The 23,698-nt window shown below is 38.9% G+C and overlaps 1 pseudogene; it reads right to left on the bottom strand.

Moving 5' to 3' along the window:
• Nucleotides 1–406: 406 nt before the first annotated feature.
• Nucleotides 407–17,481, bottom strand: LOC126630195 (uncharacterized; annotated as a pseudogene).
• Between the last annotated feature and the right edge of the window lie 6,217 nt (nucleotides 17,482–23,698).

The raw sequence follows: 23,698 nt of genomic DNA, 5'->3' as shown, positions 1-23,698 counted from the left end.
TGGTTGGTGATAATAGCGGCGGGTTGCCGAATAATTTTGGAAGTACTGGGCTTACTTTTGATCACCTGGTTGGTGATAATAGCGGCAGGTTGCCGAATAATTGTGGAGTACTGGGCTTACTTTTGATCACCTGGTTGGTGATAATAGAGGGTCTAGCTCTTTTGGGCATATAGGCCTTTGCCCTCCACATGACATTGCAGCCCATTATTTTGGGCTTGCCATTTTTTATTTTTTTTACCCTCTGATGGGGTTTATATAGACATCTCCGAAAGATAAGAAAAATAAATTACATCATTAAAAAATAAGGAAAGTAAACCACATCACTCTGGTGGGGTGTTTATTCCATGCTTTTGCAGTGCGGGTGTTTATTCCTTGCTTTTGCTTGTGTTTTTCTACTGCACTCTCTCTATCTCTTCATTTGGCAGATAGAAGGAATCATAATAATACGAAAATCTTTTGCTTTTCTTCTTTTCTCTTTACTGCGTCTCTATCTTTTGCTTTTGTGCCGCATCTCACTTGATTGTTTTTCTTTCTGCTTTCTTCTTTTGCTTTTCTTTCTCTTTCCTTGTGCTACTTTGCTTTGTTGTCTTTTAGAAAATGTTCTGTGCATATTAGATTTTTGTTCTGTGGTAAGCCTTGAAGGATACTTAACATCAAACTTGATTCTCAAATTTCCCTTTTTTCCAAGTTCTTTTGAGATCGACATTCCCTCATTTGGTACCATCATTTTAGCTCCGGGTTTGATGATATCAGTCAACGAGATCATGAGATTCCGTCCATCTAGGGTGGTAAGGTCAAGAGTCTTGCCCATAAGTGCCTCCAGCAGTGTTATCTCCTGGTTGACCACCAGGTTATTACTGTCTTTCTTGTGAAGTGTGTGCGGTTTCTTGTCTACAATAAAAATTAGATCCGCCGGAATCACACCTTACTCTTGGTTACCCTTCTCAGGGAAGGTGATCTTTGTGCCCTTCTTCCAACCTGGTCTGATCTCAATAGTCAAAATCTCTTCCACAGTCCGAACCTTACCAGCAACAACGGAATCGTAGATGTTTCTGGAAATCTTCATCTTGTAGAGCTCCTCCAAGCTGCAGGGCAACAAATTCTCAAATTTCCCTTTGGCCTTCCTTGCAAGCGCAGCCCCACTAGGTCCCGCAAACTCTGGCCCACCATCATTGGATGTTCTAAAGAACCCATCATTATACCTTCATCCGCCACCAACCCCGCCTCCACCGCCGTCGGATCCAAAAATTTCGGTGTAAATGTCATTGGCATCCCTTGGACTAAACGTGAACAATGATGTATTCGGGTGTGCGTGGCGCTGGTGGTTGTGGTTGGCGTAGTAGTGGTGGCCCGATAAGAGGGAGGTAGAAGTTACCCCGATTTCAGAGCCTCATCACTGTAGAGGTCGTAGATCTGGTGCTTGGCGAGGTCGCTGAGGACGTTGTAGGCCTTGGAGATTTGCTTAAACTTGGCCTCCGCTTCCGGCCGCTCCTCGGCGGGGTTCTTGTCTGGGTGCCAAATCATGGCGAGCCGCTTATAGGCCTTTTTGAGGTCGTCCACTATTTGAACAAGAATTTGGAGCTTTGAAATGCATGCGTCGCAGAACAGTGCTGGGTAGATGGAGAGGAAACTATACAGCTTGTAGTTGGATTTGCAAGATGCCAACGACTGAGTTTGACCCACTGAGTCAGAGATCAGGCTAAGCCGCCAACTATCTTTCTTATCACTGTCACTGCGACTTTGACAATGGGGGTTTCTGGTTTTTTATTTTTGGTGGGGGGATGAGTGATAAGAGAACAGAGAAGAATGAAGTCTCTGATGAACGAAAGAGAGAAAGTGAGAGAGAAAATGAGCTATGTGTCTGTGTCTCTGTGTGGGTTTTGCAGATTCATAGCAGAGGTGAAAAATTGATAGAGAACCGACATAACGTTTCGTGTCGATTCCCACAGACAGCGCCAAATGTTAATGCACAAAATCGGAGGTCTTGGAACAATGTAAATCCAACCGTGAATCTGCAAGTAATGTAAATAACATAAGATGTATCGTGGTTCACCCCAAGGTTTGGCTACGTCCACACTGATTATTTATTTATCTGAGGGAGAGAGAGCTCTGAGAGTAAGAGCTTTGAGAGGGGGTGAGAAGGCTTAGGAATTGGCCTCCCCTAATTGTAAGGGTGATGAGTCCTTTTATAGAATAAGGGCTCCTCACTTATTATATATTTGCTCCTTCCTTTATAACATAATTACATTTGAGTCTCCCGAGTATTTATACGAGGTCTAAATATGGAGGCCCTAAGTATGGTATAAACACTTTCCTTTGAATACAATTTTCTTAATTGGACCCTTTATGTGCTTAGGTGCGATTATTAGCAGCGATTTCGTTCTTCTTATTTTGCACGGTTCTTCAACGACGAAGTATCTATGAGTGGACCCCTTCTAAAATGCATGTTTTAATAGTAGAAATGCATACATAAAAAGCATGATTTAATGATTACGTTTTATGAGATATTATGCTTACTGAGAATATTTTGAATTACCATATTTTATCGAACTCATGTTCTTTGTAGTATAGATGATGGATGACTTTTGTTGATGCACAAAACCGGAGGTCTTGGAACAACGTAAATCCGAGCATGAATCTACAAGTAATATAAATAACATAAGATGTATCGTGGTTCACCCCAAGGTTTGGGCTACGTCCACACTGACTATGTATTTATCTGAGGGAGAGAGAGCTCTGAGAGTGAGAGCTTTGAGAGGGGATGAGAGGGCCTAGGAATTGGCCTCTCCTAATTGTGAGGGTGAGGGGTCCTTTTATAGAATAAGGGCTCCTCACTTATTACATATTTGCCCCTTCCTTTATTACATAATTACATTTGAGTCCCCTGAGTATTTATACGATATCTAAATACGGATGCCCTAAATATGGTATAAACAGTAGTCCCCCAAGTCTTCAGTCAAGAGAGTCTTTTGGCTGGAGACTTGAAATTCAGTCCATGTGTGGGCCGAAGTAACTAGATGTCGTCTAGGACTGATACTCGATATGAGGCGGTGTCCAATCCGAAATGATGCTCAACTATCACATGTTGCGAGGCTGCTCGGCTTGTGGCTTATGTTGCCTTGGTTGGCTCGGCTTGTGGCGTTGAAGGTGAGGGAGTCCCTTTTATAGAATAAGAGATTGCTTCTCAATACATAAATGATGGGCTAGAGTTGATGCTTGCGGCGAGGCGGTTGCTCAGTAGGTGGCGATGCTCTCTAATAGTGGTGAGGGAGTCTCTTTTATAGAATAAGGGTTCGCTTCTCAATACATAAGTGATGGGTTAGGAGTGATGCTCGCGGTGAAGCGGTTGCTCAGCTGGTGGCATTACTCTCTAATGAAGGTGAGGGAGTCCCTTTTATAGAATAAGGGCTCGTTCCTCAATACATAAGTGATGGGTTAGGAGTGATGCTCGTGACGAGGCGGTTGCTCAGCTGGCGACGTTGCTCTTTAATGAAGGTGAGGGAGTTCATTTTATAAAATAAAGGCTCGCTCCTCAGTACATGAATAATGGGTGCTCTCTAATGAAAGTGAGGGAGCCCCTTTTATAGAATAAGTGATCGCTCCTTAATACATAAATAATGGGCTAAGTCCCCCAAATATTTTTCATGAGGCCTAGTTGAGGCCCAATATATGGTACATAATGTAGTCCCCCAAGTTTTCGGTCAATAGAGTATGTTGGCTGGAGACTTTAAATTGAATCCATGTATGGGCCGAAGTGGCGGTTGTTCGGAGGCAGTATTTATATACCCTGCACTGAAGCTTTATAGGTGAAGCTTTGTAAGTGAAACTTTAAAGCTAGAGCTCTGTAAATGAAGTTTTCGAAGCTGGAGCTCTGTAAATGAAGCTTTTGAAGCTAGAGCTTTTGTAAATGAAGCTTTTGAAGTTGATTGACATGAATGATGCTCATGAATGTTAACATGAGTGATGCTCATGAATGTTGACATGAGTGATGCTCATGAATGTTTATGTATGATTGGATGAGTGATGCTCATGAATGTTTATGTATGATTGACATGAGTAATGCTCATGTATGATTTGAAGTACTGGGCATACTTTTGATCACCTGGTTGGTGGCATGAAGGAGAGTACGAGTTGTACATTTCATCACCTGGTTGGTGGCATGAATGACTAGTTGCCAAATGATATTAGACTACGGGTTGTACATTTCATCACCTGGTTGGTGGTAATAGCGGCAGGTTGCCGAATAAATTTTGGAGTACTGGGCGTACTTTTGGTCACCTGGTTGGTGATAATAACAGCGGGTTGTCGAATAATTTTGGAAGTACTGGGCGTACTTTTGATCACCTGGTTGGTGATAATAACGGTGGGTTGCCAAATAATTTTGGAGTACTGGGCGTATTTTTGATCACCTGGTTGGTGATAAGCAGCAGGTTGCCGAATAATTGTGGAGTACTGGGCGTACTTTTGATTGCCTGGTTGGAGCTATTTTGGGCTTATGGGCCTTCGCCCTCTACACAACATTCCAGCCTATTTATTTTGGGCTTTGCCCTTTTTTTTTATTTTTTTTTTTACCCTTTGATGGGGTTTATACAGATGTCTTCGAAAGATAAAAAATAATTTACACCATTCAGAAACAAAAAAAGTAAACCACATCATTCTGGTGGGGTGTTTATTCCTTGCTTTTGCTTTCTGCTGCACTCTCTCTGTCTCTCACCTGATAGACAAAAGGAATCGTAATAATAGGAACCTTATGATTTTGCCCATTTTCTTCTTTTCTCTTTTCTTTTTTTGCTTTACTTTCTCTTATTCTTTTGCGTTGTCCCCTATGTGCTAGTTGATGATTTTCTTGCTTGTCCCACCTCACATGATTTTCTTGCTTGACACTAAAGTGACAGCTGCTTTTTTGCCATGCCATGCCGTTAGGTTTCTTCTCGGCCACATCAAAGCAGAACACCGGAATATCGAGGCTCAAAATTGGGAAGGATACACATAGGAAAGGGAAAACCGGAGAGAGCATAGATATCTTTTTTCTCGTCGTCCCCGTTGAACTTAACCATAAACAATTGGGTTTTGTTGCCAATGAATTCCTCGGGTATAATTCTGCGGTTGTGGTCCTTGAGGGTGCTGGGGGTCTTTCAGAGGTTTCCAAGCCGTCGGTAAAAATGATTTGGGAGCCGAAGACGCCGCAGCCAGGCTAGTGGCAAAGATTCTTGTCACGTGTGGAAGCCAAATCCTACAGCAAGGGCAATTGATCGGTACCGGAGGAACAAAGGTCGCATACTTTGGTTGTCACGAGCTCATCGCCGTTGTTAACAGTAGGAGGTTGAACGTGAATCTTACAGGAGTATGATAACAAATCTGCGAGATTGATGGCGTGGATATTGTAACGAAAGCCATCCTTCGCAACCTGTTCCGTGCTGAGATACAAAGACCTACACTCCTCAGACGTAACCTATTCCTTGTATTCTTCTACTTGAGCTATTGGTTCGAACCGGAGAAGTAGAGAGCAGCGAGCTCAGTGAAGACCATGACTCAGGTTTGAGAGTCAACGAGGACCGAGCCGTGGCGCGACCAGGCCGAGTCGAGCTGAGAGAGGACTCAAAACTGGTAAGTCAGAGGGTTGCAGACGACGAGTGACTTGGTTGACTAGGGCAGGTCGAACGAATCGAACACGAATTTCGCGGTCTAACATACTGAAATGGAAATAATAGCCTCTACAGAGTCTGCGTCCGTCCTATTCTGAGTTGACTCAGCGACTCGGACATGGTCAGAAGAGTCTGGACTCGGGATGAGGTTCAGCTCTCTCTGTCTCTGTTCAGCTCTCTCTGTCTATGTTCGAGTCTGGACTCGCGTTGATTACTACGAAAGCCCTCCATTAAGGAACAAGTGGTCTGCGGAGGAGTTTTTGTAGGGACCAGTGCTGGAGGCCGTGTCTAAGGTGAAGCACTCGAACTCAAAGTTGGAATCTCGGTCGTGGATCAGAGTGCTCGAGAAGAAGAATGCGTTGGCGGGGGATTTTTTTTATTTTATGGTGGTTTTCCATTGAGGGTTTTTTATTTTAGCAAAGAAACGCCCAGAAAAGGCAGAAGCAGGCAGCAGCAGCAAAAGCAATTTCTTCAGTGCGTTTGCTTTTTTTAGGGTTGTGTTTGTTGCGAGAATTCAAGCTTATCAGCAAGGATGTACCCCCCCCAAAAGCATGATTCACGGTGGAGGTTGTGAAGTTTTCACGGTGGTGAGATAGAAAAATGAAAAAGAACCGACATAACTTTTCGTGTCGTTTCCCACAGACGACACCAAATGTTGATGCACAAAATCGGAGGTCTTGGAACAACGTAAATCCGACTGTGAATCTGCAAGTAATATAAATAACACAAGATGTATCGTGGTTCACCCCAAGGTTTGGACTACGTCCACACTGATTATGTATTTATCTGGGGGAGAGAGAGCTTTGAGAGTGAGAGCTTTGAGAGGGGGTGAGAGGGCCTAGGAATTGGCATCTCCTAATTGTGAGGGTGAGAGGTCCTTTTATAGAATAAGGGCTCCTCACTTATTACATATTTGCCCCTTCTTTTATTACATAATTACATTTGAGTCCCCCGAGTATTTATACGAGATCGTTTGCATAATTATATTTTTTTTTTCGGAAATTCGAAAATTCAGAAATTCAGAAATTCGAAAATTCAAAAATTCAGAAATTTCAAAAAAAAAAAAATGCCTTGTCCTCCTCTTCTTTGGGCCTAACAACTTTCATAATAAATATATATGAAAAAGGAGTTTTGAGTTACCACTTAGAAAGGAAATGCCTCATTTGTCAACTCCCTCGACTAGAGACTTGGGGGACTCCTACCATATGCTACTGCACCTTGATACTCGAAAGTCTCATAACCACTCAGTGACTTAGATTTTTCAAGTCTCCAAACAAGAAGTTTTCCTCAATCAGGAAATTAAGGGAGCACTACCTCAACCTACATGCTTCACTCACAAAGCTTCAACATACAAGCTTCAACAAAAGGAAAATTTCAAAAAACTTAGTGAAGAAGGCCTTGGTGTATTTAAAACAATACGTTGAAATGAAGCAAAGCTTATTTATTGATATCTTCGATAAGTTACAAATATGTACATATACATGAATCAAAATAAACAAACAAGAGGAAACCTTCACAAAGGTTGCTCAAGAGAAGTCTCAGCAGTTGGCAGAGCCCCAGAAAGATGAGGCACCAGAGGGTGATTATTCGGAGCCTCAGTACTAGGCAGAACCCCAGAAGGAGGAGGTACTGAAGGTTGATCATTTGAAGCTTCATTATGCGGTACAGCCCCAGAAGACGAAGGTAATAAATGCTTTTAGAACAAACCCACAAACCTCTGATGATCAAGTAAAATCTGACCATCAGATTCCTGTAGCTGGTTGAGCTTCCTCTTCATGTTTGTAGCATAGTCATGTGCGAGCCTGTGCAACTGTTTATTCTCATGCTTGAGCCCTCTGATCTCCTGTTTGAGACTTATCACTTCAGTCACCAATGATTCAACTTGGCAGGTTCGAGCAAATAGGCATTGGGCCATATTAGACACAGAACCTGCACACTAAACATTGAGAGCCAGAGAATTCTTAATAGCCAACTTATCAGACCATTTGGAAAGTAGTTTGTTATCTTTGGAAGTGAGAAGGTTCCTGGCCACCACCACAGCGGTCATATCATTCTTCATCACAGAGTCCCCAACGGTAAGATGACTAGTAGGGGATAAGAAAGATGGACGTCATATGTTGTCTTGAGAAGGCATGGCTACCTCTTCACCAAAGTTCAAGTCAAAACGACAGTCGGATGGGTCAGACATTCTTAGAAATGATGAAGGAGAAATGAGGTGCAATAAATCTCTAAAGTAAGGGGAAAATTCCTACAAGCAATAACTCTCTGAATGTACTTCTTGCACACAATTGGTGCCCTTATAAAAGAAAAGGCAACAGGGTCGTTGGTTCAAAAATTGAAGAGACACCACTCTCCGAATTCCGAAGAGGCACCACTTTCCACACGCAACATCAGCTCCTCAGGTACCACAAATAACTTTACCAAAGATCTCTGACAAATTTTAGACACATAAATTTTGAAGGTCCAGCTACCCTACTATTATCCACAAAGGTAAAGGAACAGCACCGCTGCTTGATAACTAGAAAGTCTCAATGTGTGTCAACCTCCGTGCTCCGTGGCAAGGTAGACTGGAAAAAATGCCTAACAAGATTGCTTGCTCAAAAATCGAAGAGGCACCGCTCTCCGAATTTCGAGAGCCAGACTCCCAACAGGATTACGTGCTCAAAAATTGAAGAGGCATTGCCCTTCGAATCTCGAGAGCCAGACTCCTAATAGGATTACTTTTGCAAAAAGCTAAGAGACACTGCTCTCCGAATCTCAAGAGTCGAACTACCAACAGGATTGCTTTATCAAAAATCGAAGAGGCACCGTTCTCTGAATCTCGAGAGCCAGATCCCCGACAAGATTGCTTGTTCGAAAACCGAAGAGGCACCGCTCTCCGAACTTCGAGAGCCAGATTTCCTTGGATAAAGCTTATCTGCAATCTTCACACGCAACATCAGCTTTCCAGATACCACAGACCACTTTTTCAAAGTGCTCTAACAAAGTTAAAACACGTGAAGCTTGCAGCTCCCACTACATTACTATGACCAAGAAGGGTAAAGGAATAACACTACTACTTGTTGTGAGGGAGACTCCTATATATGTCGACCTTCATCCTCCACAACCAGGCAGACCTGCAAATAAAAAAAATGCTCAACTTTTATTCACATCCGAGAGGGCACTCTCAGCAGAGTCTCTCGAAATACTCAGCTTCTTTTCGTCCTAATAATACCTCTGCAAACAAGCCACACCAGAGCAAGAGTATCTCATATCATCAGGGGTTAAAAGCAAGAGTATCCCATATCATGCTTTTTCCCTGTCTTTTCCTTTGGCCTTGTTCTTACCTGCAAGATAAGGAGAAAGAGAACAATCAGTCAGCACTTGGAATCAAGCTTCCAGTCAAGAACTGACTACCTGGAACCCCTTGCTTAATTACTTACCTGACATTGCTCTCGAGTACTCATCTTCAACATCTTATGCTTCCAGAGAAGATACCATATCAGCCTAAGGAACATATAGGGCAAGTAAGAAGGATACAAGGAAGCATGTGGAGACAAGCATAACAGAACATGTGCCGATACATCCACTGCTTTGTCAACAGAAAAAGTATCCCATATCATCAGGGTTGAATGTACTCTAGATTTGATAGACTTATTTTGACCCTCAAATTATTGAGTCGGCCTTATACTCTGGAGGAAACCAGAAACCCTTGAACCAAGTTCAAGAATAAGCATGTAGAAAGTTACTTCTTCAAAAGTAAAAGTATCTCATATCATCTCTTTTCCATTTGCTTCTCCTTATCCTTGTTGTTGTTTACGACACAAAGAGAAGGAGAACAATCAACCGGATGCCGAAGTTGAACCTCCGATCCAGGTTGCTTGCTTGGAAATCTGATTGCTTACCTTGTCTGTTACCTCCTTCGACAAATCTCCTAGCTTAGCGACTTGAAAGACTCCTACTACATGGTTTGTATCGCGCTTGACCAAGCCTGAAACTACAAGTAAGCTTCAAGTAAAATTGATACATTACCTTGTGCATCTCCACCGGTTAAAGATACCACCCCTGGATGGAGGAAGAGTACTTCCAGAGAATATGCCACATCTACCTATGAGACAGATAAGGAAAGTGAAGACGATACCACACTTCGGTGCTTAGAAGTTTCGTGATTACTCAGCGGCTTGGATCTTGCAAGACCCCAACCGAGAAGTTTCCCTCACTCGAGAACTTAGGGGAGCACTATTTGTACCATACTTGACCAATCCCGAAACTACTAAGCACCGGTCAACGTTATACCGTCAAGGACCTAGAAGAGTTTCCCTCCAACCAGGAGGCTAATCACAGCGCGACATGTGTCGACATCAGAAGCCAATCATAGCGCGACACGTGTCAACATCAGAAGCCAATCACAACACGATATGTGTCAATGTGAGAATGAAACTAGAAACTCTTTTCTATAAATAGAGATCATTCTCTCACAATATTTCCTAATGTCATTTGTACTAAATCATTAATTAGTACTCATTAAATGAAAGCTTGAACCTATGTACTTGTGTAAACCCTTCACAATTAATGAGAACTCCTCTACTCCGTGGACGTAGCTAATCTGGGTGAACCACGTATATCTTGTGTTTGTTTCCCTGTCCCTATCCATTACATACTTATCCACACTAGTGACCAGAGAAATCTAGCGAAAGTGACAAACTTAACACTTTTTGTTATACCAAAGTCCTCACTGATTTTGTGCATCAACAACTTTATACTGCTTATGAACATTGTTTTGCACACTTCTTTATAGTATAGATGATGGAGGACTTTATACTATGAAGATATTTTTTTAAGATATATATACCTATGTTTGGAAAGTTTATTTTCAATGGTTTTGTGCGTATCTAGTGGTCATGGTTCTGCCTACTACTAAGGGAGATATCTGGCTAAGGGAGATATATGGTTGGCATGAGGTATACATTGATGGCTTCAGGCCGAGAGATACTGATATCGATATTACTAGCTAGCACACTATATACGAGATCTGTTTCATGAAAGGTTTTATGGCATGCTAGGGTTTTCGGAAAACCTATTACATATTATGCTATTGAGTTTTCATTAAACTTTGGGGGTTAGTATGTTGATAACTATTTTAGTATTATATATATATATATATCAACTTGGTCCACTCATGTTTGTTTTGAGCCCCCTCAGGACTTAGAATCGAGTCGTACGATCTTAGTGTCAAGACACTTCCGCATCGACATCTATGAGTCCTCTCAGTGTAGGACCCACTCATTTGTTCATTCAATTTTATATTATTTCTTTTTAGTATTCTAGATTAGTTGTATGCTCTGAACACGTTCCTTAAATGCATATTTATTACATTTAAATTTATAAGTCTTATTTATTTATTGTTCTCATGCATTTTAATATGGCTTTGTCACCTTCGGGTGTTGGCCAACACGTGTTTGGTGATCAGGGAATATCAGGGTCGGGTGTGTCAGTTTGGTATCAGAGCATGGTTTGTTCATAGTATACTTAAGATCTTATGTTACTATTGTGGTGTGTCAGTCATGACATCATTTGGATGTCACGACTTCCGGATTTGTTGTCTTTCGACACGATTATGCAACCCTCATACTGCATGAGCAGTCACATCTTATGGAAGAAGAAGAAATTCATGTCAAGATTGTGCCTCATCAGTGACGAATTAGTTTGTTGGACGACTTTCAACATTAAATCGATACTTAGCCACGTGCGTTCCTTAGGAATTATGGGCAGAGTCAGATTTACATGGGAGTTTTTGGGAAACGGAAAAACCTAAGTGGTTTGAATTTGGAAGATCTGAATCGGTGATGTCACTCTATGACATGTGTTCCCTAGGAATGGCGGGCATAGTCATATCTCTTGGGAAATTACTCGAAACTTTCGAAGTGCGTGTTAGAGAAAGCGAGTAAGTACTAGTTGTTACGAAGCTTAGTAAGTAGTAATTTGGTGGGATCGAACCAGTGTCCTTGGACTCGTTCCCACTGAGGAAATTCATGTGGATCTTTAGAATAAATCCTTGATGATTGTTCAATCGATAACCTTCTTACTTACTCAAACGATGAAGTCAAATTCCCTAACCATCGACTGTTAGTCTCACCCCAAATTCTTCGAGCGTTGACTTCGTTTAGATTAAATACTTTTCTTGGGAGACTCTTCAGTAGCATAGGCTATTCTCATCAATTTCCAAAAAGGTTGCGACCGTTGGAAATTGAAAATCTTCAAGAGGTGTCGTGAAATTGCGAAGTATCTTTGGTCTTGCACTTTAGTTTTGATAGACTTATTTTGACTGTCGAATTCTTCAGTGTTCTTTTAGCCTTCTAGACATGGTTACTCGCTCAATCCATAAGGATTTCACGAGGGATCGACTCGACTCGACTGAAGTGTGCCCCCAGTTCATACCGATCCAGATAGGAATGTTAGGAGCATAATCTTTTCACAAGCTCACCAGACTATTAAGAAGAGTTTCATGTGGCCTTGAGGTTTGAGTCGCCTTTTAGTAAGGGGTTGGTGAATGTGATCAACGGATTACATCATCAACCACTATCTTCACGCATATAATGAATAGTCACATCTCATATTATCTTGCTACAATTCATAGGCATCATATCGTACCCTAGTAGTTCTTTCCCAACTATATATATATATAAGTTCATATCCCAATTATTTTAAGGGTATCATCCCCGAACTATTTAGACCTTAGAGGACGTATTGTGTTCACTCGCCTTGTAGTTTAAGCACATTAAGAATTTACACTTCTCTCGAATTTTGTGTACTCTCATGGGGATTTTAGGTTAATCATTTGCGAGTCCTTCTTTCCAGCAACATTGACCTTGTTTGACTAGAAATATGCAACTAAGCAAATATGGAGAAGTGGTTTGAGCACTACAACAACCCCCTATAGATACTGCTTGTTGGAAATTTGGTTTCTCGTTTTCTGCTTGCTAGGCTCGAGCTTTTGGGTCTATTACTAGCATGGTAGCCACTTCTCTTGAATCCCAAGGTACAGTTTTCAAATGGGTTCTTTATTGGCAAAACACTAAAGTAGTTGGTCACATTTAGAAAAACTGAGAAGGATAAGATGCTTGGTACTGGATGAAGTTTTTACGACGACAGTTTTTGTTTTGTTCGGTTTGGGTATGGCACTTTTTGTGACATGGTACGAGAGTTTCTACAGGCAACATTAGTTGATAGAGGAGTTTTGCGAACTTGTATTTGAAGGATCGAATTTACGATGTGGGAAATTATGCACCCTTAAGAAATCACTGCTTGTTTATCGAGACAACAATGTGTGGTCAATATCACGAGTAGCCGACTGTTGTATCGATAACTTATTCATTGGATTCGTTAAGCAAGTGGGCTGGAAGACCCATTGGATAATTGTTACGGTTTTGTGATTGTTGGGGCTCGATCCAAAGAAATTTTTTCTCGTAGTACATGACGTTACGTATGTCTGGGCGAGACCCATTTTCATTTTCAGTTTTGATTTTCAGTACAAATATTTTAACTTACCATATTATAGTTATACGTGTTTTCTGACATTACAAATGTTTTGGGGGAAGTATTTCCGTTTTCAGTTTTAAGTTCGGCAAGTTTTCAACCTATATGTTAGTACTTCTACTTTTACACTGATGGGGAAAGAAAGTATGAGCTTGGAGGCACGAAAGATGGAATCAGTGCAACCCGATTACGACGGGGTAGCATTTTCCCTTTTATGCAACCGCTCTAACTTGTTTTCTTCTATACATATATATTATCCTTCTTCCTATCTCAGAGTATTTTCAATGTAACAACTTATTTCAAATTTCGGGACAAAATTTTATTTAACGAGGGTATATTGTAACAACTCGTCCCGAAATTTACGGAGCGAAAGGGTATTTTTCATATTTTCACTTTGTTTAGGTTCTTTTTGTTTTAAAATATTGCTTTTAGGTGTTAAATGGTGTGCCCAATGGGCTTACCCCTGATTTGGTCCCCCGACTCTCCTCTCTCCATGCTTGCCATGTGGCACGCCACTTCTCCCTCCCCTCCCCCCACTCTCTCTGCTTTTTGTGGATGCTTCGCCATAACCTTCCTCTTCTCTCTCTCCTTCTCGCAGGTCTCTCTCACTCTCGAATCTTACTCTTCCCTAAGCTCCCCGAGCTCCCATCTCTGCAACCATACCTCACCACCATCACATTACCTTCATATTCACGAATCTCGGACCAAGCCGAGGCTCCTCATCCATCCTCTCTCGCTGCACAATGGCTAGTGCCGCTGTTGTGAGTTCTTCAGTGAGTTCTCGGGTTTTTCGACTAGGTAAGCCTTAAGACATGCTAAACCCTCTCTTTTATTCTTATGATGGTTTTTTATCACATTCTTGTAAATTTTGGTTGATGAAACTACACAGAGATATTGAAGATTGATTTTCCAGATCCCAGCGACTCTCGTGTGGATTTATGGCCAACTCTGGCCGTATCACGGCCTCCTTTTGGTAGTTTTCAAACCTACGTCTTCTTACCTTTATTTTGGTTCTAAAATTGTGATTTTTGGTTATGTTTCGAGCTCCGTCAAAGCTAGGGAAGTTCCCGATCGTATTCTGGCCTTATTTTTCTTGTGGTCTGGCAACCCACTTAACAAACAGGCTTTTGTCCCCTTACCTAGGTCGTTGGCCCTTAAAACCCAGCCCTGAAAATGTGGACCAAGCAACCAAAACCCTATTTTAAACAGGCCTGGTGTAGCCAGCCTAAACCTTGGGCCTTAGTTAACCCAAGCCCAAAACCCTAAACCTAAAACCCAAGTCCCTTAGCCCATAGTTCAAACCCATTGTCCCTAGGTAGGGTTGTTGAGCCCAAGCCCTTACAAAACCCAAAACCCAAAACCCAATTGAGGAACCAACCCAAAGTCTAGGCCCAGAATCGGCTGGACCAGCCCAACCCAAATGGAATATTTCGTTAGGGAATATTCCTGGAATATTCTCATGTTGACTTTTTGTTGATTTTTTTAAAATTTACCCGGGACCCTTCTTAGGGTAATTTGACATCCTGAATCCATTTTTGACGTTCGTTTTCCTAAGTTCATTTGTTTGAATAGAGTTTTATTAATTGGACCCTTTATGTGCTCAAGTGCGATTATTAGCGACGATTATGTTCTTCCTATTTCGCACGGCTCTTTGACGACGGAGTATTTGTGAGTGGACCCTTTCTAAAATGCATGCTTTAATAGTAGAAGTGCATACATGAAAAGCATGATTTAATGAGTACGTTTTATGAAACGTTTTATGAGATATTATGCTTATTGAGAATATTTTCAATTACCATATTTTATCGAACTCATGTTCTTTGTAGTATAGATGATGGATGACTTTATACTGCTTATGAACATTGTTTTGCACACTTCTTTATAGTATAGATGATGGATGACTTTATACTATGAAGATGTTTTTTGAGATATATATATACCTATGTTTGGAAAGTCTATGTTCAATGGTTTTGTGCATATCTAGTGGTCATGGTTCTGCCTACGGGTGAGAGAGATATCTAGCTGAGGGAGATATATGGTTGAGGGAGATATATGGCTGGTAGGAGGTATACATTGATGGCTTCAGGCCGAGAGATAATGATATTGATATCACTAGCTAGCACATTATATATGAGATATGTTTCATGAAAGGTTTTATGGCATGATAGTGTTTTCGGAAAACCTACTACATATTATGCTATTGAGTTTTCATTAAACTTTGGGGGTTAGTATGTTGATAACTATTTCAGTATTATATATATATATATATATATATATATATATATCAATTTGCTCCACTCATGTTTGTTTTGTGCCCCCTCAGGACTTAAAATCGAGGCATACGATCCCGGCGTCAAGACACTTCTGCATCGGCATTTTTGAGTCCTCAAGGTGTAGGACTCACTCCTTTATTCATTCAATTTTATATTATTTTTTTAGTGTTCTAGATTAGTTGTATACTTTGAACACGTTCAATGTACGAGCCCATATTTGATTATTGTGGTCCAGTATTATCTTCAACGTTAGGGCTTGGACAAAATTTTAGGGGTGCCACATTTATATTAACTTTATTGGTCTTGAAATCGGTTTTCCAAATTTCTTCTTTCACTTCCTACTCTCATTTATAATCACCAGCCCCACTTCTTAGAATTTTTATGCATGCCTATGTTAATTTGTTCAACCATTGTTTGGGTTGAAGTAATTGCACACTAATCATTCATGCTAAGAAGAATGTTAAAGTGAAACTTTTCATGGACTCTTCACTATTTTATGTTTTTGGCATAATTTATATGTCAACAATATAAAATATTGTGTCAAAAACATGAGGTGACAGAGAGTTCATAGAAAGTCCCACCTTTAAGAGAGTTTCCTTAGCATTTCTCATTTTTAAGGCATATGTCACACTATCATGTGGTGTTATAAATTCATTTATCTAGTAATATATATGTGTATCAATCTACAAATATTATAGTCTAGATCTATTACATATCAATTATATCGTCTACCCGTATTATAACACGTGAAGTTTAATACACATGTCTGTTGCATTAAAAGGTTTCTCATCATCGTGTTTGAGTTGAATATTTTGGGATAAAAATCTATCTTTTTCAATAAGAAAAGGTGAAACAAAGTCCCGATACACGCATGTTTTGAATGTAATGCTGAATTATATTAAAGGAAAACTAATGAAAAGAGTTTGAAAACTTTGAGTTTTAATGATAAAGACAAAATAAAGGGTAAAGTGAATAGTATCAGGATTAACTTTTTAGTATAAAAATGTGGTTTTTCATTAAAGTGAACAGTACCGGGAGCTTTTCGTTAAAGTTCCCTTATATTAAAGGATAAGACACTTGCATTAAACCATATAGAATGGGGTGAGGTATAATAATTTGATATTGAAATTGTCATTTATGTGAATCAAATCTAAAAAGTATCATTTACAAATTGAGAGGAATAGTACGAGAGTGTAGTTCTAAGTGATACAAGCATATTAAATAATTAAGAAATATTGTTGTAAAAAATTTGTAGCTCAATTAGTTAAATACATTTTAACTCTTGTGCCCTTGATCCTGGTTCAAATGGAGGTGCTTTTTAGACATTCTTTTTAGCTTCTACACCTCTTTTGATTTCTGTCGTATATATATTTGCACCGAAACAGTTGGTAAGCAACTTTTACCGAGAATTTCCGATGAATTGTCACCGGTATACATCAAATTAAATTAAGCTCCAGAGACAGAGGGTGGGGGATGGTGCATCGTCATCGCTCGCTCACTCACTGCCGCCCCCCCCCCCCCCTCCCACCCCAGAAGCCCTAATCCTAATGGGTCGGGACCTCTCTCTCTTCTTTTTTTAGTTTATTCATTTATGAGTGCACATCCTGCGGTAGGCATGCTACTCCTTGCTACTTTCTCTCCCTTCTTTCACTATATCTTTTGGACTTTTCTTATTATATGATAATTAGGGCAAAGTACTACTGTGTATATGTATACAACTTTTCTGTCATCGATCATCTACGGATGGCTACAGCTAGCTAGCTCGATCAAGGGCCATGAGCTAAGCCCTAGGGTTTTTAGGACCACATGCGTGCAACAAGCTCTCTCTCTCTCTCTCTCTCTCTCTCTCTAACCGAACCAGAATCGCAAAACACTCTGACTACCTTACATACATACAGTTGGCTATTACCTTCCACACCATCATTATTCTGGTGCTGGCATTTTGTCCCCCACCCTCCTCCTCTCCTCTCATCCTCTTCCTCCATCTCCTCACAGACATATACTGCCATCATGGCAGTGCCATGCACCTTGCCAAATTCCAAAACCATAACTAATTGTCCTATATTTTGAAAACTGAAACTTTGTTTGCTAACCACTTTTAGTTTTGAAACTGAAAACTAAAAACCAATCATAAAAACTACTTCCATGAGTTTTCAAAATTTGGCTTTGAGTTCAAAACTTAAAAGTTACTAAACAAGATTTTAGTTCTCAGTCTTATAAAAAGTAAAAATAAAAAAATAAAATCAAATTGATCCTTAATTTACCTGCCACAAACTATATAGAAAGCAGCATGCACTTCTATATTCCATATGACTATGATGACAATGGCAAGCCCACGAGTCAATCAAGTAGGTCTGTATATATATATATATATATACACACACACACGGAGGGATCCTCATTTTTTTTTTAAATGGGGACACGTTCCCCATCATTGGATTTAACTTTAATGAAATTGTGTGGTTGAGATTGTGTGGCCTGTGTTTTAATCTCAACCACACAATTTCATTAAAACCAATTTAACGGTATATATATATAGACACACACACAAAGGACGCTAGGTCTATATAGAGGATGCTATTATATATAGGAGGAGGATGCTAGCTAGCTGTATTAACATTGTAAACAATCAAATAACACAATATATATAGGTATATATAGGTTAATGCGAGACACCATATGTGGGTAAAGTGGGACCATGATTTAAGGCAAGGGGGACACAACCGATCGAGAATCAACCAAAGAGCCTCAAGTGAATGGGAAAGGCGAGATTACCCAAATAATTCCTTTAGAAATGTGTAAAAAGCAGTAGTATCGTGGGGGCTACATTTATCACTTGCCCGCACCACAGCCACAACCCTAAAACAGCACAAGATCATATACTAAGGAGATTAACAAGCATCAACTTTCAAGCACCAGCAGAAGCAGAAGGAAGAAAAAGCAGAAAGCAGAAGCATAATATTGCTGTGCTGATCAGAACCACCATTCCTTTTCTTTCATCTCTTTCCCTTTCTCCTCCTACAGAGCATGTTTATTTTTAACCCCACTCTAATGGTCTATATATACTAGCTAGCTACTGATAATAATACTATCCATTCATGCCCCTCCTTATGTCTCTCTTTCCCACCCTCAGCCTGCCTTTTCTGAGAAACCGTTGGGGCTCTCGGTCTCTCTCAGGCTGTTGAGTCGCTTTCCTCTTCATTACATTACATATGGCATATGGCCTATATGGCCCCTGTCTATAGCTAAAGGCCATAGCTCTCCTTCCCTATCTATTCATGTTTAATTATGTGGTATCTATATATATGTAATCGGTTGATTAACATAGCACTATGATCTGCCAAACTAGGATCTGCCAAATACCCATTAGTAATTTAGCACCCGAACAACTTGATTTGTGGCCCTTTGTTTATTTGTCAAAGATTTGCAGCCTAGCTAATAAACTTTTTACCTAATCCAAACAAATATAAAATAAGCCAACTATTTTTTTTTCAAAAAAAAAAAAAAAAAAAAAAAAAAAGCCAAGGTGTTTAATCCAAAACAGTGTTATTCACACACTCATCTTTATCTCCCACACACATTAAGAAGAGTGTGTGAGAAGTAAAAATATGTTCAGGTCATCCAAGATGGTGACTTTTGACAACAAGCCCTTCTAGAAATATGTTCAGGTCATTTAAGCTTTAAAAAGAGTCATCTTGGGCTGGTTATGGAGGTGTCTAAGACCCAGAACGTGGATATTTTGTGGTTAGGCAGATTTCTCCATGTTTGACCAGGAAATTGTCACCTAGTTTCTCTTAACCTATTATGTTTCTTAGTTTTTTTTAGAAGGCATTTTCTAGGCAAGATTTTATTATGTAGTAGTATAAATAAGGCTAATTAGCCATTAAAGTGATGCCATAATTAAATTGACGTTATTAGAATTGTCACAATGCTGAAAATTGTGATATTATTATGAATCCCACGGGATGCACATGTATGCATATTATTACGAGATACCTTATTTATATTTACGGTAGTGAATAGTATTATGTCGACGTAAATTATTGATTTACCGATGTATGATTTTATTTACGTTATCTGCTCATCGTTGCTGCACCGGTGTTAGTACTCAGTCGGGCTAGGGCCAATCTTTAACGTGTATGTTCACATCGCACCATATACATTGTAGGTGCTAGTCCTATCCTATATTGTTACAGGCAATTAGGACTTTTATGTGATGTGGATAGCGCCAGTCTTCACTTGATTGTAGTACTAGAGGGTATATCATTATTACACCAAGTCCTGTTCATGTTAGAATATCTCTTCATGAACTCGTGTGTCAGCATATGTCGAATGAGCACTCGATATGATATGTTGTTGATGCGAGATTATGTGATTACTGGACATTAGATGTTTATTTACGAAATATTGTGACGTATTGGATTCTTGAGATATTGCAGGCTATAGTAAGTATTTTCTTACTATACGTAGTATATATATTTGGAAACTATACTTGTTTTATGGCGAGGGGTTATACGTTTTCGAAAAGGTTTTACAAAGCTTTATTTTTAGAACCACTCATCCTTGTTTTTCACCCCTCCAGATTTTAGTACCAAATGCTATTAGAAGCGCTTTTGGTGAATAAAAAGCACTTTTAGTTGTTTTAAAAAATACTTCCAAACACGTACAATTATAATATCATAGAATATTAACTCTATAATTAATATCCGCGTGGTACTTAAGTGGAGTGAGAATGTTATACCGTTGTTAAATGTGGTAAATAAAATTGGAGTCGTTGTACTATACATTAATATTCCGTCTACATTGCCTTTTAAATTCAACGGACATCTGATTGTTAAATTCAACATTAGCACTGTATGCATGTACTCTAGAATTTCTTATTAAGTCAGTTTTGTAAAAAAAAGTACTCTAGCTAGTGGCTCTTTATTTACACATAAGCACCTTACCATTTGGTTTAACGGCATTCAAAATATTCTGAATTACATGAGAAAAATAAAATTCCGATACATATGCATATAGGAAAGCATATATAAGTGACATATTTAGGTAAAGAAAAACATACATAATTTCACTAATTCTTCACTTAGTAGTTATTTTGACATGTGATATGAGGATCTCTTGCACTAGCTGGGTAGATAACCCATTAAAACCCAGCTACGATTCCTGCTTAATTGGTATTTTAATGTTACATTGCTACTAAATACATCTGGATCCCAAATGGATGAGAAAAGTGTATGTGATGATGATTCTAATGAAAATAGAGTCTAGGACTCGGTGTAAGAACTTAATTAAAGTAAGCAGCACCTGTAGGGAACAAGATCTAAACATGGAAGATTGCCACATGCTGAATGTCAAACTTTTAATGACAGAGTTCATCGATCCACTACTAATGAATCAAGCGTTAACGTTGTCTTTAATTTAATCATCTGCTACGTATGTCAGCATGTGTGAGGTAATTTTATCAACAAAAGAAAAAGACTTCAATGCAATTACAAGTAAAACCACTCCGTCAAGTGTTCGATGTGGACTTTTTATGTTCTTCAACATATAAGGATCTAGGGTAAGAAGTTAATTTAAAGTAACCAGCACTTGTGGGGGAACAAGATCAGAATATGGTAGATCACCACCTGCTCGATCATATTTCTCACAGAGCTAGTCACTAATTACCATTTCTTTAAAAACACAAACACCTTAAACGTTGATTTTTGAGTACTCGAATTGTGCAGATGGAAAGGGAAACTCAATTTGTATACTTGCAGGTTGTGACTGTTATTTGTGCATGTGGGAACGAAAGCGTGATCCACATGCAGCAGGGAATTTTGAAAAGTGGGTTGGGAAAGGGGGGTTTGGTGGGAGCCCTTGGCAGTACGTAATAAATAATGTGTACTTAATTTGCACCAAAGTCGACTTCTCATTGCATCTCCAAGTTCCTTTTCAACCAGAATTAAACCCAAGAAAGTAAAAACCGGAATAGGGTTCCAAAACCACCTACCAAAGTATACTCAACTTCTGTTTTTCTTCTCTTTGTATCATTTTTTTTAGGAAAACTAATGAAAATGGCTTGAAACTTTGAGTTTTAATGATAAGGACAAAATAAATGGTAAAGTGAATAGTACAAGGATTGACTTTTTAGTGTAAAAATGTGGTTTTTCGTTAAAATAAACAGGATCGGAAACTTTTCGTTAAAGTTCCTTTTTTTTTTTGGTTTGTTTGCTTGCCCTTTAGATGAAATATTTAATAAATGTAATTTTGGAAAAAAAAAAAAACTTGGGTATAGACGGCGGAACCGGCTCTAGACTTGGATAGGCTCTAACTCAGGGCAAATGTTTAACATGCTAATCTCATTATTATCAATAAATTTGGCGGAGGGACGGCCGGAGGATTTTTGGGTGTAATGGTCTTCAACCGTCTGGATGAGAGCAGGTGCCTCACACGCGACCATTTCTAAAGAGCTAATATACCTAATCTTTCTCCGTTGGCAAAAAAAAAAAAAAAAAAAAAATTAAAGCTAATTTGATCGTACAAAATTAAAAATGATAGCCTGCCATTGGAGCAACCGTTATTCAAACACTCATCACTGGTCAGGAAAAGCTTTTCTCATAACTGAGGGTGCCAAAGAAATATTGATATTGGGTCTTTTAGGGATTAGAATGATTTGGTGGTGGAAACTTGGAAGAAATGAAAAGAAAATGAGAAAAAGTAGGGGTGCGAAAATCATTCCTAACAAAGACTTTTTGTTGTTGCGTTACCCTTTTCTTAATACCTTCATTCTCCTTTCATTTGGAGGTAGCGTAACTTGGGCTTATCATGCGAGTATGTTTTCATCTTGTCTTGTTTACATAAAGTTTGTGAAAACAAAAGTACCTTAATGTTCATAGAGAAATAACAGAAACAACTCTTGTAATATGTGGAGGGCCTTCTCTAATGCACATGCCTATATACACATTTAAATTAGAACCTTTAGTTTGATCTAGACGGTTATTATATAGAGCAGTGGTTAACTTACAACCCATTAGACCCAATTGCAAAAATAAAAATCCGAGAGTTACCTTTAATCTCTATTCGACTCAAACTTAGGCATAATTTTTCAAATAAACAACCGGTTGTAACTCAATCATTCATTTCTCTATTGACCGTCCAGATTGGTCCAACGGTTTATATTCAAATAAGTATGCAGACATGTGCACCGCAAAAAAATAGGTAATATATGTAAGATTACATTTATTTATCATGTTAGGCCCATTACCAAAACACTTAGCAAAGGGCTTAGGAAATAATTTTCGTCTCAAAAGTAATATTTTAGGGCCAGTCCATATGGCTATTAGCCAACCCATGTGACTAGATGGGTTTTCTTTTTCCTTTTTTTTTTTGGTTTGTTGTTGTTGTGGTAAATTAAGTGAATAGGGTGAATGGAGAAAGTATTGTGTGTAGTACCAATAACTATGAGGAATAAGCGTATTTTTGCTTACCACTATAGTTATGATGTATGATATACATTCACTATACATTTAATTATTTGTTATGTGTCATTTTACTTAATTCTAGTTAATTTTCACATTAATTGTTACTTTTTTAATTTAAAAAAAAATAATCAAGGTTAAGTGAAGTGTATGATGAGCATACACCATAGTTTATGGTGGTGAGCAAAAATGCTCCCTCAAGTTACAAGACAATTAGCATGTTTTCCTCACGATCCTCTCCGGTCTCTTCCACCAAGACCACAAGATCAAGTGATCTAGACTTTTGAAATTTGATCCAACGGCTAAGGCCCTCTTTAAAAGTTATAATAATTTTAGCCTTTGAATCAAATTTTAAGGGTAAAGATTACTTGATCTGGTGACCTTGGTGGAAGAGATCCAAAGATGATATATTTCCTTTCCTTGATTGCACATAATTAGATTTTATCAATTTGGGTTGTTTTTATTTTTAGTTTTTAACCAAAAAAATCAAAGTTATTTTTTTTTGAGTTCTCAAAATTTAGAACTGAAAACTAAAAATTAAAATTAAAAATAAAAATAAAATATCAAACGAGTACTTATTTAGTTTAGCTAATCAATCTACTCCTCCACATTAAACATTGACTAAAAAATACTAGTCCACACCAAAAATTATTAAAAATAACTAGTCCACAGCATTCTTGTATATTTTTTATAATTCCTAGCCAGCCCTTGAGTCTACAACATTAAAGTTAATTATTATTTTTTTGTCAAAAAGTTAATTAATATTTGGAATCACAATAATGTTACGAAAGATAGGATCAAATAT

The sequence above is a fragment of the Malus sylvestris genome, chromosome 7 (assembly GCF_916048215.2).
Source record: "Malus sylvestris chromosome 7, drMalSylv7.2, whole genome shotgun sequence".
In the NCBI taxonomy this organism is placed as follows: Eukaryota; Viridiplantae; Streptophyta; class Magnoliopsida; order Rosales; family Rosaceae; genus Malus; species Malus sylvestris.
The sequence above is the reverse complement of the archived record's forward strand: the minus strand, read 5'-3'. Positions and strand labels throughout refer to the sequence as shown.